Below are 6000 nucleotides of genomic sequence, written 5' to 3'. Positions count from 1 at the left end.
CTAGAAAATACAGTCAAGACATTGACAAGGTTAGAAATAATAATTTTCTCCTTCAGACTTTGCTTTCGTCGCTCCATTTGCAGCAATTCCAGCATTGCAGACCTTTGGCATTCGAGCTGTTAATTTGCTGAGGTCATCGGGAGACATTTCCCCCCATGCTTCCAGAAGCCCCTCCCACAAGTTGGATCGGCTTGATGGGCACTTCTTGCGTACCATACGGCCAAGCTCCTCCCACAACAGCTCTATGGGGTTGAGATCTGGTGACTGCGCTGGCCACTCCATTACAGATAGAATACCAGCTGCCGGCTTCTTCCCTAAATAGTTCTTGCATCATTTGGAGGTGCTTTGGGTCATTGTCCTGTTGTAGGATGAAATTGGCTCCAATCAAGCGCTGTCCACAGGGTATGGCATGGCGTTGCGGAGTGATCGCCTTCATTATTCAAAATCCCTTTTACCTTGTACAAATCTCCCCCTTTACCCCAGACCATCACATGACCTCCACCATGCTTGACAGATGGCGTCAGGCGCTCTTTCTGCATCTTTTCAGTTGTTCTGCGTCTCACAAATGTTCTTCTGTGTGATCCAAACACCTCAAACTTCCATTCGTCCGTCCATAACACTTTTTTCCAATCTTCCTCTGTCCAATGTCTGAGCTTTTGCCCATATTAATCTTTTCCTTTTATTAGCCAGTCTCAGATATGGCTTTTTCTTTGCCACTCTGCCCTGAAGGCCGGCATCCCGGAGTCGCCTCTTCGCTGTAGACGTTGACACTGGCGTTTTGCGGGTACTATTTAATGAAGCTGCCAGTTGAGGACCTGTGAGGCGTCTATTTCTCAAACTAGAGACTCTAATGTACTTGTCTTGTTGCTCAGTTGTGCAGCGGGGCCTCCCACTTCTCTTTCTACTCTGGTTAGAGCCTGTGTGTGCCGTCCTCTGAAGGGAGTAGTACACACCGTTGTAGGAAATCTTCAGTTTCTTGCCAATTTCTCGCATGGAATAGCCTTCATTTCTAAGAACAAGAATAGACTGTCGAGTTTAACATGAAAGCTCTCTTTTTCTAGCCATTTTGAGCTCAAAGGAAGGTCAGTTTTATAGCTCCTCTAAACAGCAAAACTGTTTACAGCGGTGCTAACATAATTGCACAAGGGTTTTCAAGTGTTTTCTAATCATCCATTCGCCTTCTAACACAGTTAGCAAACACAATGTACCATTAGAACACTGGAGTGATGGTTGCTGGAAATGGGCCTCTATACACCTATGTAGATATTGCATTAACAACCAGATGTTTGCAGCTAGAATAGTCATTTACCACATTAACAATGTATAGAGTGGATTTCTGATTAATTTAATGTTATCTTCATTGAAAAAAACTGTGCTTTTCTTTCAAAAATAAGGAAATTTCTAAGTGACCCTAAACTTTTGAACGGTAGTGTAGCTGTATATGGTGATCTCCCCCTAGTTGTGACTGCAGGTAGCAGAATGTTATCTTGTAACTCTATGGGAGCTGTATATATCTAGCTCCCCCTACTGGTGGCTGCAGGAAGACTGTTATCATGTAGCTCTATGGGAGCTGTATATACCTGTATGTAGTGAGCTCCCCCTAGTGGTGGCTGCAGGCAGTAGAATGTTATCATGTAACACTATGGGAGCTATATATATCTGTCTGTAGTGAGCTCCCCCTAGTGGTGACTGCAGGCAGTAGAATGTTATCATGTAACTCTATGGGAGCTGTATATATCGGTATATAATGAGCTCCCCCTAGTGGTGACTGCAGGCAGAATATTATCATGTAACTCTTTGGGAGCTATATATAGCTGTATATAGTGATCTCCCCCTAGTGGTGACTGCAGGCAGTAGAATGTTATCATGTAACTCTATGGGAGCTGTATATATCTGTATATAATGAGCTCCCCCTAGTGGTGACTGCAGGCAGAATATTATCATGTAACTCTTTGGGAGCTATATATAGCTGTATATAGTGATCTCCCCCTAGTGGTGACTGAAGGCAGCAGAATGTTATCATGTAACTCTATGGGAGCTGTATATATCTCGCTCCCCCTAGTGGTGGCTGCAGGCAGCAGAATGTTATCATGTAACTCTATAGGAGCTGTATATATCTGTATCTAATGAGCTCCCCCTAGTGGTGGCTGCAGGCAGCAGAATGATATCATGTAACTCTATGGGAGCTGTATATATCTGTATGTAATGAGCTCCCTCTAGTGGTGGCTGCAGGCAGCAGAATATTATCATGTAACTCTATGGGTGCTGTATATAGCTGTATATAGTGATCTCCCCCTAGTGGCGACTGTAGGTAGAAGAATGTTATCATGTAACTCTATTGGAGCTGTATATATCTGTATGTAGTGAGCTCCCCCTAGTGGTGGCTGCAGGCAGCAGAATATTATCATGTAACTCTTTGGGAGCTATATATAGCTGTATATAGTGATCTCCCCCTAGTGGCAGCTGCAGGCAGTAGAATGTTATCATGTAACTCTATGGGAGCTGTATATATCTAGCTCCCCCTAGTGGTGGCTGCAGACAGCAGAATGTTATCATGCAACTCTATGGGAGCTGTATATATCTGTATGTAGTGAGCTCCCCCTAGTGGTGACTGCAGGCAGCAGAATATTATCATGTAACCCTATGGGAGTTGTATAGATCTGTATGTAGTGCGCTCCCCCTAGTGGTGGGTGCAGGTAGCATAATGTTAACATTGCCAAAAGCATCGCTTCTAAAAGGCACACATATTTTTCAGTGTTCATGTTTTGCTGTGATCTTCTGACCAGTAAATTCAGATCATAGCTGAAACATTAAAAAATGCAACAAAAACACAAGGTGCAATGTGAAGGCAGCTTTATGGTACGTCCTTCCGATCAGTGTATGATGTCACTATAACAAGTCTGCTCTATAAGATCCAGTAGGTGACACTGATCGGGGGGGGGGGGGGGGTCTTTTCTCTCCCACTTGGGTGAGGGTCACTCACGAGCTGTATACAGCCAGGGGCTCAATAATCTGACGACTGAAAGAAACCAAAGACACGACAGAGAAGGCCAGAGATTGTTAGGCTGGATTCACACATCGCGTATTTGTTGCAGATTTTTTGGCCAAACATGATATTAAGGCGCACGTTGTGGTGCAGTTTTTCGGACAGAATTTGCGCTGCGGAAAGCAGCTCTTAAAAAAGTCCAAACTGGCATGTGTTCTGCATGTACTCTGGACACCTACGATGATGTTGCAGGCCATGTGACCGCTGCAGCTTGTGATTGGCTGCAGCGGTCACATGGGATGAAACGTCATCCCAAGAGGCCGGACTGCAGGGAGGAGGAGTGCATTCTGGGTAAGTATGACTTTTTTTTCTGGAGTTGCGATATTTTGCAGCATAATTGCTGCGATTACGCTGCAAAAGTCGCAATACTTGGCTTTGAATTCATTGGGGAAAACCCGCAACAGAAAATCAACAAAAACGCAGCATAAGTTGCCATTAAATTACGCACCGCAGGTCAATTTATTAACGTTTACGTTGCGGTTTTTTTCCGAAATCTCATCCACTTTGCTGCTACTGTAAATGCCACAGAATTTCCGCACACAATTCCGTTGCGGAAATTCCGCAGCGTTTACGCTAGGCGGGAACCCGGTTTAAGAATCGATTTACCTGCGGAATTACCTGGATTTATCTGCGGGTTTGATGCAGATTTTCCGCGTCAAATTCCATACCGTCTGCATGTAGCCTAAAGTCTTGTTCACACAGTGCAGATTTTACATGTATTTTCTTAAACCAAAACAAGAAACGGAACCTAAACAGAAGTAATATATAATGGAAGGCTTAAAGCGTCTCCTCTCCTGGACTCAATTCTGGTTTGGCTTAAAAAATACAGGCAAAATCTGCAACAAACCTGGACAGTGTGAACAAGGCCTAAGGCCGGGTTCACACAGAGTTTTGTGCAGGCGGAAAATCTGCCTCAAAATTCTATTTGAAAGTTTGAGGCAGATTTTCCTCTGCCAGCACACCGATTTTCGCTGCGTTTTTCGCCCGCGGATATTGAGCGCCGCGGGCATTAAACGCCGCAAAATATGCTTTCTGTGCCTCCCATTGTCAATGGGCGGTCAGAGGCGTAATCGCGCGAAGATAGGGCATGTCCCTTCTTTCTCCCGCGAGCGGTAAACTGAAATCAATGGGAGGCATTTTCGGCTGTTCTTTGGCGAGTTTTGCGGAGAGGTTTCCGCACCAGAAAACTTGTCACAAAATCTCAGTGTAAACTGACCCTTAAGGTGCAGTCACAAGCAGCAGATTTTGTTGCAGAAATATCTGTGACTGAAAATTCAGGAACAGAACTCCAGGTGCGGGGTCAGAACTCTGGGTCCGGGGTCAGAACTCGGGGTCCGGGGTCAGATCTCCGTGTCCGGGGTCAGATCTCCATGTCCGGGGTCAGATCTCCATGTCCGGGGTCAGATCTCTGGGTCCGGGGTCAGATCTCCAGGTCCGGTGTCAGATCTCCGGGTCAGATCTCTGGGTCCGGGGTCAGATCTCCGGGTCCGGGGTCAGATCTCCGGGTCCGGGGTCAGATCTCCGGGGTCAGATCTCCGGGTCCGGGGTCAGATCTCTGGGTCCGGGGGTCACACATGAGGGAGCACTAGAAAAAAAGAGCAAAACTACAACCGCCATTCTGATGATGCCAGCGCTGGGATTTCGTGGGGTCAGTTGCGTCCCACCCTACACGTCTCCTCTGAGCATAACGCCCTGAGTGGCGACCGCGCCTGAGCTTAAAGAATGGCGCCGAAGCACGAGATGTTTACTACCGTAATCTTTATAAAACAGCGGTGAATAATTGTACCCCTAGGCGGGAAAATCGCACCACAGAATAATTCAGTCCACCGTGCCCGTGGGTGAGGGGCACAAGGAGGGCGACGATGGGTGCGACAATCTGGCAGTATGATCGGTTCACTGACATGGTCGTGTTATCCCACACTGAGATTATGTGGCGGATTCTGCAGAAACGGATGATACGATCATGAAGATGTGACCTCTCAGCGGGCGTCGCGATGTACGAAGAACGGATCTACACAACGCCATACGACGCGCTCTACTACAAGAAAATAATACGGAAAAAGACGAAATACCTCACAACGTTGTCAATAGCTGCAGTACCTCCTCCAGCCTGCAGACACAGGGGGCGCTGGACCGGAGGAGAGTCAGAGTATCTGTATAATCAGTCGTCCTGTGAGCAAGAAATAACAGCGACCGCGGTATCAATGGCGAATATCCTGTAATAATACGTGACCCAACCCCCACAGCGATATAATGCACCCCGAGAACACATTTATCACATTCCTAAAATCGTTACAAGCAGAAGACGGCGCGGGGGGCGAAGGTGGCCTGAACGTCCTGCGGTCCCAGTAACGCGGTCCTGTAAGTCGCAGGACGTCCGTTTACGCGTGATGATTAGATAAGCGCCGGGTTATCATAGTTGGTATTTTAATCGTTTAGCATTTTGTGCGTTCACATTGGGCGATAATTGTTACGTGTTATGGCGTTTACTTCGGTCATTTACTTTATTGTGGGGAATCGCAGAATGTTCCACGCGTCGCCGATTTCGCGGTTTTGACTTCTACACGTGGCGCAACATTGCGGTTTTCCACCGCAGCCGGTCTAGGAACATTTTCTGAGACCGCGTCCGGTCCCATCGATTTCCGCGAGGAATTTACTCAATTTTTGTATTGCGGTAACGGTGCGGCACGAATCGAGAGAAACTAAGATCCGTGTCACCAAGAGAAATTATTCCGTGCCACATAATCAGGACATGATGCCGCTGATCTCGGATGAAAGAAACATCATGGCGTCCGGCCTGTCAGGACTCTCTGGTTCTTGTAGTTCCACATCCTCCTGTAAGACCATTAACCTGGCCTTGTCACACACTTCGGAGGGATTACTACTCTCAGCATGTCCTGACAGCTAGTTGGTGTATATTAGCCGTCGGAGCACGCTGGGAGTTATAGTTCCAC

The sequence above is a fragment of the Rhinoderma darwinii genome, chromosome 6 (genome assembly GCF_050947455.1).
Source record: "Rhinoderma darwinii isolate aRhiDar2 chromosome 6, aRhiDar2.hap1, whole genome shotgun sequence".
In the NCBI taxonomy this organism is placed as follows: Eukaryota; Metazoa; Chordata; class Amphibia; order Anura; family Rhinodermatidae; genus Rhinoderma; species Rhinoderma darwinii.
This window is presented reverse-complemented; position numbering follows the sequence as displayed.